At 52.7% G+C, this 12,915-nt stretch overlaps 1 long non-coding RNA gene across 1 annotated transcript; it reads left to right on the top strand.

Annotated features, from left to right (window-relative positions):
• Positions 1–13: 13 nt before the first annotated feature.
• LOC135535981 (uncharacterized) lies at positions 14–8,872 on the top strand. The gene is made up of 4 exons (XR_010454928.1): positions 14–696; positions 7,744–7,903; positions 8,029–8,088; positions 8,320–8,872. It is a non-coding gene; the product is annotated as an uncharacterized LOC135535981 (long non-coding RNA).
• Positions 8,873–12,915: the final 4,043 nt, after the last annotated feature.

The following is a 12,915-nucleotide window of genomic DNA, read 5'->3' as shown; positions in this document are numbered from 1 at the left end:
AACGTTGTATTTAATGTAGTTTTACTATCTGTGCCAGGCTATAAATGACACAGATAATATCTAGTTAACGTTGTATTTAATTGATCACAGCTTTCTGCTTTCCATGTAGAGTTTTTGGTAAAAAACATTACATTTGATTATTTTGTCAGCAAAAATTGGATAAAAATCTTTGTTTATCTTTGTCAAACAGGCTGGACGTCCTCCCAAAGATATTCTTAAAGTTCTGAATGATGATATGAGATATATATAGAGGAGAGTAGTGCAGGACCAAGAGGTGTTCGGTACCTGTCTGTCCAGGAGGGAGGAGAGTAGAGCAGGACCAAGAGGTGTTCTGTACCTGTCTGTCCAGGAGGGAGAACAAGGCCTGGTGGACCTGGAGAGCAGAGTTCTGACTGAACCTGTCTCTCTCTCTCTCTCTCTCTCTCTCTCTGTCTCTCTGTCTCTCTGTCTCTGTCTCTCCAGCGCTCTGCACAGTCAGCAGTGGAGGACAGTGATCAGATCTTTACTGAGCTGATCCGCTCCATTGAGAGAAGGAGCTCTGAGGTGAAGGAGCTGATCAGAGCCCAAGAGAAGGCTCAAGTGAGTCAAGCTGAAGGACTCCTGGAGCAACTGAAGCAGGAGATCGCTGAGCTGAGGAAGAGAAGCACTGAGCTGGAGCAGCTCTCACACACAGAGGATCACATCCATTTCCTCCAGGTAACTAAACTGTCTTGTTACATGTGGTATGAAATTAACTTCATGGGAAATGTCTCTCTGTCCGTCCCTCTCTCTCTCTCTCTGTCCGTCCCTCTCTCTCTCTCTGTCCGTCCCCTCTCTCTCTCTGTCCGTCCCCTCTCTCTGTCTGTCCGCCCCTCTCTCTCTCTCTCTGTCCGTGTCCCTCCCTCTCTCTCTGTCTGTCCGTCGTCCCCTCTCTCTCTCTCTGTCCCCCTCTCTCTCTCTGTCGGTCACCCTCTCTCTCTCTCTGTCCGCCCCTCTCTCTCTCTCTGTCCGTGTCCCTCTCTCTCTGTCCGCCCTCTCTGTCCGCCCTCTCTGTCCCTCCCTCTCTCTCTCTGTCCGTCCCTCTCTCTCTCTCTGTCCGCCCCTCTGTCCCTCTGTCAGTCTCTCTCTCTCTGTCCGTCCCTCTCTCTCTCTCTGTCCGTCCCTCTCTCTGTCTCTGTCCCTCTGTCTCTCTCTCTCTGTCCGTCCCCCCTGTCTCTCTCTCTCTGTCTGTCCGTCTCTGTCTCTCTCTGTCTGTCCGCCCTCTCTCTCTCTCTGTCCTGTCCCCCTCTCTCTCTCTCTCTGTCCGTCCCTCTCTCTCTCTCTCTCTCTGTCGTCCCTCTGTCTCTCTCTCTCTCCTCTGTCTGTCCGTCCCTGTCTGTCTCTCTCTGTCCCTCTCTCTCTCTCTCTCTCTCTCTCTGTCTGTCCGTCCCTCTCTCTCTCTCCCGTCCCTCTCGCTCTCTCTCCTCTCTCTGTCCGTCCCTCTCTCTCTCTCTGTCCGTCCCTCTCTCTCTCTCTCTCTGTCCGTCCCTCTCTCTGTCTGTCCGTCCGTCCCTCTCTGTCTGTCCGTCCCTCCCTCTCTGTCTGTCCGTCCATTCCTCTCTGTCTGTCTGTCCGTCCCTCTGTCTGTCCGTCCCTCTGTCTGTCCGTCCCTCTGTCTGTCCGTCCCTCTCTCTCGTCCGTCCCTATCTCTCTGTCTGCCTGTCCGTCCCTATCTCTCTGTCTGCCTGTCCGTCCCTATCTCTCTGTCTGTCTGTCCCTCTGTCCGTCCCTCCGTCTGTCTGTCCGTCCCTCTGTCTGTCCTTCCCTCTGTCTGCCTGTCCGTCCCTATCTCTCTGTCTGCCTGTCCGTCCCTATCTCTCTGTCTGTCTGTCTGTCTGTCCCTCTGTCTGTCTGTCTGTCCCTCTGTCTGTCTGTCTGTCCCTCTGTCTGTCTGTCCGTCCCTCTGTCTGTCTGTCCGTCCTTTGTCTGTCTGTCTGTCCGTCCCTCTGTCTGTCTGTCCGTCCCTCTGTCTGTCTGTCCGTCCCTCTCTCTCTGTATGTCCGTCCGTCTCTCTGTATGTCTGTCCGTCCCTCTCTCTCTGTCTGTCTGTCCATCCCTCTCTCTCTGTCTGTCCGTCCCTCTGTCTGTCCGTCCCTCTGTCTGTCCGTCCCTCTGTCTGTCCGTCCCTCTGTCTGTCCGTCCCTATCTCTCTCTCTCTCTCTCTCTGTCCGTCCCCTCTCTCTCTCTCTCTGTCCGTCCCCCTCTCTCTCTCTCTGTCCGTCCCCCCTCTCTCTCTCTGTCCGTCCCCCTCTCTCTCTCTGTCCGTCCCCCTCTCTCTCTCTCTCTCTGTCCGTCCCCCTCTCTCTCTCTGTCCGTCCTCTCTCTCTCTGTCCGTCCCCCTCTCTGTCCGTCCCCCTGTCCGTCCCCCTCTCTCTCTCTCTGTCCGTCCCCCTCTCTCTCTCTGTCCGTCCCCCCTCTCTGTCCGTCCCCCTCTCTCTCTGTCCGTCCCCCTCTCTCTCTCTCTCTGTCCGTCCCTCTCTCTCTCTCTCTGTCCGTCCCCCTCTCTCTCTCTGTCTCCCCCTCTCTCTCCGTCCCCCTCTCTCTCTCTCTCTGTCCGTCCCCCTCTCTCTCTGTCCGTCCCCTCTCCTCTCTCTCTCTGTCCGTCCCCCTCTCTCTCTCTGTCCGTCCTCTCTCTGTCCGTCCCTCTCTCTCTCTCTCTGTCCGTCCCCCTCTCTCTCTCTCTGTCCGTCTCTCTCTCTCTCTCTGTCCGTCCCCTCTCTCTCTGTCCGTGTCCCCTCTCTCTCTCTGTCCGTGTCCCCTCTCTCTCTCTGTCCGTGTCCCTCTCTCTCTCTCTCCGTGTCCGTGTCTCTCTCTCCGTCCCTCTCTCTCTGTCCGTGTCCCTCTCTCTCTCTCTCTCTGTCCGTGTCCCTCTCTCCGTCCCTCTCTCTCTCTCCGTCCTGTCCCCCTCTCTCTCTCTGTCCCTCTCTCTCTGTCCGTCCCCCTCTCTCTCTCTGTCCGTGTCCCTCCTCTCTCTCTCTGTCTGTCCCTCTCTCTCTGTCCGTCCCTCTCTCTCTCTCTCTCTCCGTGTCCCTCTCCTCTCTCTCTGTCCGTGTCCCTCTCTCTCTCTCTCTGTCCGTGTCCCTCTCTCTCCCTCTCTGTCCGTGTCCCTCTCTCTCTCTCTGTGTCCGTGTCCCTCTCTCTCTCTGTCCGTGTCCCTCTCTCTCTCTCTGTCCGTGTCCCTCTCTCTCTCTCTGTCCGTGTCCTCTCTCTGTCCCTCTCTCTCTGTCCGTGTCCCTCTCTCTCTCTCTGTCCCTCTCCCTCTCTCTCTGTCCGTGTCCCTCTCTCTCTCTCTCTGTCCGTGTCCCTCTCTCTCTGTCTGTCCCTCTCTCTCTGTCCGTGTCCCCCTCTCTCTCTCTGTCCCTCTCCTCTCTGTCCGTGTCCCTCTGTCCTCTGTCCCTCCCTCTCTCTCTCTCTGTCCGTGTCCCTCTCTCTCTCTCTCTGTCCGTGTCCCTCTCTGTCTCCCTCTCTCTGTCCGTGTCCCTCTCTCTCTCTCTCTGTCCGTGTCCCTCTCTCTCTCTCTCTGTCCCCTGTCCCTCTCTCTCTCTCTCTGTCCGTGTCCCTCTCTCTCTGTCTGTCCCCCTCTCTCTCTGTCCCTGTCCCTCTCTGTCCGTGTCCTCTCTCTGTCCGTGTCCCTCTCTCTCTGTCTGTCTGTGTCCCTCTCTCTCTCTCTCTGTCCGTGTCCCTCTCTCTCTCTCTGTCCGTGTCCCTCTCTCTCTCTCTCTGTCCGTGTCCCTCTCTCTCTCTCTCTGTCCGTGTCCCTCTCTCTCTCTCTCTGTCCGTGTCCCTCTCTCTCTCTCTCTCTGTCCGTGTCCCTCTCTCTCTCTGTCCGTGTCCCTCTCTCTCTCTCTCTCTCTGTCCGTGTCCCTCTCTCTCTCTCTCTGTCCGTGTCACTCTCTCTCTCTCTCCCCCTCTCTGTCCGTGTCCCTCTCTCTCCCTCTCTCCGTCCCTCTCTCTCTGTCCGTGTCCCTCTCTCTCTCTCTCTCTGTCCGTGTCCCTCTCCTGTCTCTCTGTCCGTGTCCCTCTCTCTCTCTCTGTCCGTGTCCCTCTCTCTCTCTCTCTGTCCGTGTCCCTCTCTCTCTCTCTCTGTCCGTGTCCCTCTCTCTCTCTCTCTCTGTCCGTGTCCCTCTCTCTCTCTCTCTGTCCGTGTCCCTCTCTCTCTGTCCGTGTCCCTCTCTCTCTCTGTCCGTGTCCCTCTCTCTCTCTCTCTGTCCGTGTCCCCCTCTCTCTCTCTCTGTCCGTGTCCCTCTCTCTGTCCGTGTCTCTCTCTCTGTCCGTGTCCCTCTCTCTCTGTCCGTGTCTCTCTGTCTCTGTCCGTGTCTCTCTCTCTCTGTCCGTGTCTCTCTCTCTCTGTCCGTGTCTCTCTCTCTCTGTCCGTGTCCTCTCTCTCTGTCCGTGTCTCTCTCTCTGTCCGTCCTCTCTGTCCGTGTCCCTCTCCCTCTCTCCTGTCCGTCCCTCTCTCTCTCTGTCCGTGTCCCTCTCTCTCTGTCCGTGTCCCTCTCTCTCTGTCCGTGTCCCTGTCCGTCTCTCTGTCTCCCTCTCTCTGTCCGTGTCCCCTCTCTCTCTCTCCGTGTCCCCCTCTCTCTCTGTCCGTGTCCCCTCTCTCTCTGTCCGTGTCCCCCTCTCTCTGTCCGTGTCCCCCTCTCTCTGTCCGTGTCCCCCTCTCTCTGTCCTCTGTGTCCCTCTCTCTCTGGCCGTGTCCCTCTCTCTCTGTCCGTGTCCCTCTCTCTCTGTCCGTGTCCCTCTCTCTCTGTCCGTGTCCCTCTCTCTCTGTCCGTGTCCCTCTCTCTCTGTCCGTGTCCCTCTCTCTCTGTCCGTGTCCCTCTCTCTCTGTCCGTGTCCCTCTCTCTCTCTCTGTCCGTGTCCCTCTCTCTCTCTCTCTCTCTCTCTGTCCGTGTCCCCTCTCTGTCCCTCTCTCTCTGTCCGTGTCTCTCTCTCTCTCTGTCCGTCTCTCTCTCTCTGTCTGTGTCTCTCTCTCTCTGTCCGTGTCCCTCTCTCTCTCTCTGTCCGTGTCTCTCTCTCTCTGTCCGTGTCCCTCTCTCTCTGTCCGTGTCCCTCTCTCTCTGTCCGTGTCCCTCTCTCTCTGTCCGTGTCCCTCTCTCTCTCCGTGTCCCTCTCTCTCTGTCCGTGTCCCTCTCTCTCTGTCCGTGTCCCTCTCTCTCTGTCCGTGTCCCCCTCTCTCTGTCCGTGTCCCTCTCTCTCTGTCCGTGTCCCCCTCTCTCTGTCCGTGTCCCTCTCTCTCTGTCCGTGTCCCTCTCTCTCTCTCTCTGTCCGTGTCCCTCTCTCTCTCTCTCTGTCCGTGTCCCCCTCTCTCTCTCTCTGTCCGTGTCTCTCTCTCTCTGTCCGTGTCTCTCTCTCTCTGTCCGTGTCTCTCTCTCTCTGTCCGTGTCTCTCTCTCTCTGTCCGTGTCTCTCTCTCTCTGTCCGTGTCTCTCTCTCTCTGTCCGTGTCCCTCTCTCTCTGTCCGTGTCCCTCTCTCTCTGTCCGTGTCCCTCTCTCTCTGTCCGTGTCCCTCTCTCTCTGTCTGTCCCTCTCTCTCTGTCCGTGTCCCTCTCTCTCTGTCCGTGTCCCTCTCTCCGTGTCTCTGTCCGTGTCCCTCTCTCTCTGTCCGTGTCTCTCTCTCTCTGTCCGTGTCCCCCTCTCTCTGTCCGTGTCCCTCTCTCTCTGTCCGTGTCCTCCGTCTCTCTCTGTCCGTGTCCCTCTCTCTCTGTCCGTGTCCCTCTCTCTCTGTCCGTGTCCCTCTCTCTCTGTCCGTGTCCCTCTCTGTCTCTGTCCGTGTCCCTTCTCTGTCCGTGTCCCTCTCTCTCTCTTCTGTCCCTCTCTCTCTCTCTCTGTCCCTCCCTCTCTCTGTCCCTCCTCTGTCCTGTCCCTCTCTCTGTCTCTCTCTCTCTGTCCGTCCCTCTCCTCTCTCTCTGTCCCTCTCTCTCTGTCCCTGTCCTCTCTCTCCCTCTCTCTGTCCGTCCCCTCTCTCTGTCCGTCCCCCTCTCTCTCTGTCCGTCCCTCTCTCTCTCTCTGTCCGTCCCTCTCTCTCTCTCTGTCCTCTGTCCCTCTCTCTCTCTGTCCGTGTCCCTCTGTCCGTCCCTCTCTCTCTGTCCGTCCCTCTCCGTGTCCCTCTGTCCGTCCTCTCTCTCTCTCTCTGTCCGTCCCTCTCTCTCTCTCTGTCCGTCCCTCTCTCTCTCTGTCCGTCCCTCCTCTCTCTCTGTCCGTCCCCTCTCTCTCTCTCTGTCCGTCCCCCTCTCTCTCTCTGTCCGTCCCTCTCTCTCTCTCTGTCCGTCTCTCTGTCCCTCTCTCTCTGTCCGTCCCCTCTCTCTCTCTCTGTCTGTCCGTCCCTCTCTCTCTCTGTCTCCCTCTCCGTCCCCCTCTCTCTGTCCGTCCCCCTCTCTCTCTCTCTGTCCGTCCCCCTCTCTCTCTCTGTCCGTCCCCTCTCTCTCTCTCTGTCCGTCCCTCTCTCTCTCTGTCCGTCCCCTCTCTCTCTGTCCGTCCCTCTCTCTCTCTCTGTCCGTCCCCTCTCTCTCTCTCTCTCTGTCCGTCCCCCCCCTCTCTCTCTCTCTCTGTCCGTCCCCTCTCTCTCTCTCTCTGTCCGTCCCCTCTCTCTCTCTCTGTCCGTCCCCTCTCTCTCTCTGTCCGTCCCCTCTCTCTCTCTCTCCGTCCGTCCCTCTCTCTCTCTCTCTGTCCGTCCCCTCTCTCTCTCTCTCTCTCTCTCCGTCCCCTCTCTCTCTCTCTCTGTCCGTCCCTCTCTGTCTCTCTCTCTCTCCGTCCCCCTCTCTCTCTCTCTGTCCGTCCCCCTCTCTGTCTCTCTCTCTGTCCGTCCCCTCCTCTCTCTCTCTGTCCGTCCGTCCCCTCTCTCTCTCTCTCTGTCCGTCCCTCTCTCTCTCTCTCTGTCCGTCCCCCTCTCTCTCTCTCTCTCTGTCCGTCCCCCTCTCTCTCTCTCTGTCCGTCCCCTCTCTCTCTCTCTCTCTGTCCGTCCCCTCTCTCTCTCTGTCTCCCTCTCTCTCTCCTCTCTGTCCGTCCCTCTCTCTCTCTCTCTCTCTCTCTGTCCGTCCCTCTCTCTCTCTCTCTGTCTGTCCCTCTCTCTCTCCAGAGGTATCAGTCTCTCTCTCTCTGTCTGTCCCTCTCTCTCTCCAGAGGTATCAGTCTCTCTCTCTCTGTCCGTCTCTCTCTCTCTCTCTCTCTCTCTCTGTCCGTCCCCCTCTCTCTCTCTCTCTCTCTCTGTCCGTCCCCCTCTCTCTCTCTCTCTGTCCGTCCCCCCTCTCTCTCTCTCTGTCCCTCTCTCTCTCCAGAGGTATCAGTCTCTCTCTCTCCAGAGTTATCAGTCTCTCTCTCTCTCTCTGTCCCTCCAGAGGTATCAGTCTCTCTCTCCCTGTCCGTCCCCCTCTCTCTCTCTCTCTCTCTCTCTCTCTGTCCGTCTCTCTCTCTCTCTCTCTCTCTCTCTCTCTCTGTCCCTCTCTCTCTCTCTCTCTCTCTCTCTCTCTCTCTCTCTCTCTGTCTCTCTCTCTCTCTCCAGAGTTATCTCTCTCTCTCTCTGTCTCTCTCTCTCTCTCTCTCTCTCCAGAGGTATCAGTCTCTCTCTCCCTCTCTCTCTCTCTCCCTCTCTCTCTCTCTCTCTCTCTCTCTCTCTCTCTCTGTCCGTCTCTATCTCTGTCTCCTCTCTCTCTCTCTCTCCAGAGGTATCTCTCTCTCTCTCTCTCTCTCTCTCTCTGTCCCTCTCTCTCTCTCTCTCTCTCTCCAGAGGTATCAGTCTCTCTCCAGTATCAGTGTATCTTCAGACTTACCCAGCATCGTTGTCCGTCCTCTTCAGTCCTTTGGAGATGTGAGTCAGACTGTGTCTGAACTGAGAGAGAAACTAGAAGACTTCCTTAAAGGAGAATGGACCAAGATCTCCACTACAGGTGTGTTGAAAACAATAAGAACATCAACTTTAGACCATTGAAAGTTCCCTACTAGTCATATACATGTGGAATATGGTCTGATGATAACATTCCCTCTCTCTGTCAATGTGTTTGTGTGTCTGTAGTGAATATAGTGGATGTTGTACTGCCTCCAGAGCCCAAGACCAGAGAACAGTTGTTACAATGTGAGTCTCTTTATTGTGAAGTAACTAACAGTCTCTTTTTACTGACACTCCTAACAATCCCTCTAGAAATATATAGCAATAGTAGATCTAATCAAAGACTGGGTCTCTATCTGACTCCTCATATTTCTCTGATTTGATCTCTGCTGTGCTCTAATCAAAGACAGGGGAGATACAGTATCTGACTTAACTTATTGTTCTGACTCCCCTCGTTGGTCTCTGCTCTTCTCCCAGATTCCTGTCAGCTCACACTGGACCCAAACACAGCACACACACCCTCTCTCTGTCTGAAGGGAACAGAAAGGTGACCTGTACAGGCCAAGTCCAACCATATCCTGTCCATCCAGACAGATTCACCAACTACAGGCAGGTTCTGTGTAGAGAGGGTCTGTCTGGACGCTGTTACTGGGAGGTGGAGAGGACTGGTGGTGTTGCTACAGCAGTCTCATATAAAGACATCAGCAGAACAGAGGATGATGGTGCATTTGGATACAATAACAAGTCCTGGAGTTTATATTACGATAGTGTTGGTTATTGTTTCAGACACAATCATGTTGAGACTAAAGTATCAGGCCCTCAGTCCTCCAGAGTAGGAGTGTACCTGGATCACAAGGCAGGTACTCTGTCCTTCTACAGTGTCTCTGACACAATGACCCTCCTCCACAGAGTCCAGACCACATTCACTCAGCCCCTCTATCCTGGGTTTTGGCTCTATGATTATAATGGTTCTGCTGAGCTGGTTAAACTGTAAACTGATTTGTTATTAATTAAAATTCAATCCAATGTTTTAATCTTGTACATTTCCATGAATCATGATGTCTGGTGTTGATGTATATTGGTTGTCATTCAGAACCATTGATATGTTTTCTCAGTTGGTTCTCTGTCTCTATGTAATTCTCCTCAGTATCATTGATCAGCTTGTTGGCTCGGTCCTAATTGATGTGTTCTCTGTCACCTGGAGCTGCATGGAAAATGGTCCAGGAACTAAAGGACAATTCAGGACTAGTCAGCCCACTACAAGCTGGTATCACTTCCTTTCTACTAAACTATATGGTCTGGTTTCCCAGACACAGATGAATCCTAGTCCTGGACTAAACAGTATGTTCAATGTAGATGTCCAGGAAACCGGCCCTAAATGTGTCATCTTTCATCCTCCCATACTGCTCAGTCCAGCAACATTAAACCTGTCCAGCAGGTGGTGCTGTTGACCAAACAATAAAACCAGCAGATATCTTGACTTGCCACTCAGTATATCAGTAATGTTCAGAATAGTACTTTAATATCATTGGAGATTGATGGTCTTTTTAATCCACTATCCAGAGTCAGGAACAGATGAAGTTAGGTCTGCTACTGTTCAGTGATTAAATATGATTTATGGTGATGGGAAATAATAAAAAACACTCAACTTCATCTAGTAATAGTTTTCCTTTGTTATTTATTCCAAGGTGTGTCTTTAACTTGTAAATGTATTGTGTGGAGGTGAGCTAGTGGTGTGGCTGATAGAATAGAATGAAGAGGGAGGAGGGGAGGAAGAGGGGAGGAGTGAAGGGCTGTTCAAGAAACCAGATGAGGAAGAGGAAGATGTTCAGGGGAATTACTGTCTCTGTTCCAAATGGTTCCCTATTCCCTACATAGTGCACTACGGTGCTTCTGACCAGGTCTAAAGTAGTGTTCTACGTAGGGAATAGGGTGTAGATTTATTACAATATCATGCTTTAGTGTTTGGCACAAAAATATATTAGATCTCCACCCCCCCACCCCCCACTTCCTGTCTGTCATCCCCCAGTTCTGTTAAGACTTCCTCTCATTGAACTGGGCCTCATTCTAAATGGTCACTTTGTATTGATAGTCCATACTGGTCTTTACTATGGTTCTACATACAGTACCTGTATTGATAGTCCATACTGGTCTTTACTATGGTTCTACATACAGTACCTGTATTGATAGTCCATACTGGTCTTTACTATGGTTCTACATACAGTACCTGTATTGATGAGGGCCTCATCATCTGGCAGTAAAACCCTATGGACCTGAAAGGGACTGCAGTGTGCTCCAGTCTCCAGCAGGGGGCAGTAAAACCCTATGGACCTGAGAGGGACTGCAGTGTGATCCAGTCTCCAGCAGGGGGCAGTAAAACCATATGGACCTGAAAGGGACTGCAGTGTGCTCCAGTCTCCAGCAGGGGGCAGTAAAACCATATGGACCTGAAAGGGACTGCAGTGTGCTCCAGTCTCCAGCAGGGGGCAGTAAAACCCTATGGACCTGAAAGGGACTGCAGTGTGCTCCAGTCTCCAGCAGGGGGCAGTAAACCCCTATGGACCTGAAAGGGACTGCAGTGTGCTCCAGTCTCCAGCAGGGGGCAGTAATCCCATCTAATAACATGGTTTTTAGAGATATGGAGAAAAACATCACAAACTGTACTATTGGGGTGAACAAATACCATTAACATACATACAAGGCATTCAGAAACATTTTGTTACGTTACAGCCTCATTCTACAATGGATTAAATAAATCATGTTCCTATTCAATCCACACACCATACCCCATAATGACATCACAATACTCCATAATGACCTCACAATACTCCATAATGACATCACAAGGTCTCATAATGACATCACAATACTCCATAATGACCTCACAATACCCCATAATGACATCACAATACTCCATAATGACCTCACAATACTCCATAATGACATCACAAGGTCTCATAATGACATCACAATACTCCATAATGACCTCACAATACTCCATAATGACATCACAATGTCTCATAATGACATCACAATACTCCAGAATGACCTCACAATACTCCATAATGACCTCACAATACTCCATAATGACATCACAAGGTCTCATAATGACATCACAATACTCCATAATGACCTCACAATACTCCATAATGACATCACAATACTTCATAATGACAAAGCGAAAAGATGTTTTTTATTTTTTGCAAATTATTAACTCCAAGTACCTTATATAAGTATTCAGACCCTTTGAGACGTGAGATTGAGCTCCGTGTATCCTGTTTCCATTGATCATCCTTAGATGTTTCTACAACGGGGTTGGAGTCCACCTGTGGTAAATTCCATTGATAGGACATGATTTGGAAAAGCACACACCTGTCTGTATAAGGTCCCACAGTTGACAGGTCATGTCAGAGCAAAATACCTCCAGGACCAAGGCCCTTCTCCCCCATTGCTCAGTTTGGCCAGACGCCCAGCTCTTGGAAGGCCCTTCTCCCCATTCAGAAACATGAAGGAAATGGATCCATCTAATAAGATGGTGTTTAGAGGTATGAACCTTTCTATTGGGGTGAACCATCCCCTTAACATACAGTACCAGTCAAAAGTTTGGACACACCTACTCATTCAAGGGTTTTTCTTTATTTTTACTATTTTCTACATTGTAGAATAATAGTGAAGACATCAAAACTATGAAATAACACACATGGAATCATGTAGTAACCAACAACGTGTTCAACAAATCAAGTGGAGGCCCAGTCATCTGATGCAGCGCTGCATCACTCTCCTTCTTGGTCAAATAGCCCTTGCACAGCCTGGAGGTGTGTTGGGTCATTGTCCCATTGAAAAACAAATGATAGTCCCACTAAGCACAAACCAGATGGGTTGGCGTATCACTGCAGAATGCTGTGGTAGCCATGCTGGTTAAGTGTGACTATCATGGTGGTGCCCCCGGCAAAGCACCATCACACCTCCTCCCCCATGCTTCACGGTGGAAAATACACATGCAGAGATCATCTGTTCACCTACTCTGCTTCTCACAAAGACACAGCGGTTAGAACCAGAAGTCTTAAATCTGGACTCAAAGGACATTTCCACCGGTCTAATGGCCATTAGTCGTGTTTCTCTGCCCAAGCAAGTCAGGGGGCAGTGATCCCTATGGACCTGAAAGGGGCTGCAGTGTGCTCCAGTCTCCAGCAGGGGGCAGTAAACCCCTATGGACCTGAAAGGGGAAGTGAGGCGTTAAGTGTGATGCTATTGAACATTGCATCACTTAACCAGCATTCTGCAGCGATACGCCATCCCATCTGGTTTGGGTTTAGTGGGACTATCATTTGTTCTCACCTGATTGTCTATGAGGTGTACCAGGTGTGTCCCAACTTTTGACTGGTCCTGTAGTTTCTGTAGTGCAGGAAGTATGATGCTGTCCTAGTTCTGCTCTGTGTTCTGCTCCAAGGAAAGACTCATCTCTGGACACTGTCACATACCCTGTTACCTGCTGCACTGCTCCCCGCCTGCTCTGGTCTGTCTCTCCCAGTCTGGTACAGGTGTCCCCGCCTGCTCTGGTCTGTCTCTCCCAGTCTGGAACAGGTGTCCTCTCCTGCTCTGGTCTGTCCCTCCCAGTCTGGTACAGGTGTCCTCTCCTGCTCTGGTCTGTCTCTCCCAGTCTGGTACAGGTGTCCTCTCCTGCTCTGGTCTGTCTCTCCCAGTCTGGTACAGGTGTCCCCGCCGGCTCTGGTCTGTCTCTCCCAGTCTGGTACAGGTGTCCTCTCCTGCTCTGGTCTGTCTCTCCCAGTCTGGTACAGGTGTCCTCTCCTGCTCTGGTCTGTCTCTCCCAGTCTGGTACAGGTGTCCTCTCCTGCTCTGGTCTGTCTCTCCCAGTCTGGTACAGGTGTCCTCTCCTGCTCTGGTCTCTCTCTCCCAGTCTGGTACAGGTGTCCTCTCCTGCTCTGGTCTGTCTCTCCCAGTCTGGTACAGGTGTCCTCTCCTGCTCTGGTCTGTCTCTCCCAGTCTGGTACAGGTGTCCTCTCCTGCTCTGGTCTGTCTCTCCCAGTCTGGTACAGGTGTCCTCTCCTGCTC

The sequence above is a fragment of the Oncorhynchus masou genome, unplaced genomic scaffold, assembly GCF_036934945.1.
Source record: "Oncorhynchus masou masou isolate Uvic2021 unplaced genomic scaffold, UVic_Omas_1.1 unplaced_scaffold_5396, whole genome shotgun sequence".
NCBI lineage: Eukaryota > Metazoa > Chordata > Actinopteri > Salmoniformes > Salmonidae > Oncorhynchus > Oncorhynchus masou.
The sequence above is the reverse complement of the archived record's forward strand: the minus strand, read 5'-3'. Positions and strand labels throughout refer to the sequence as shown.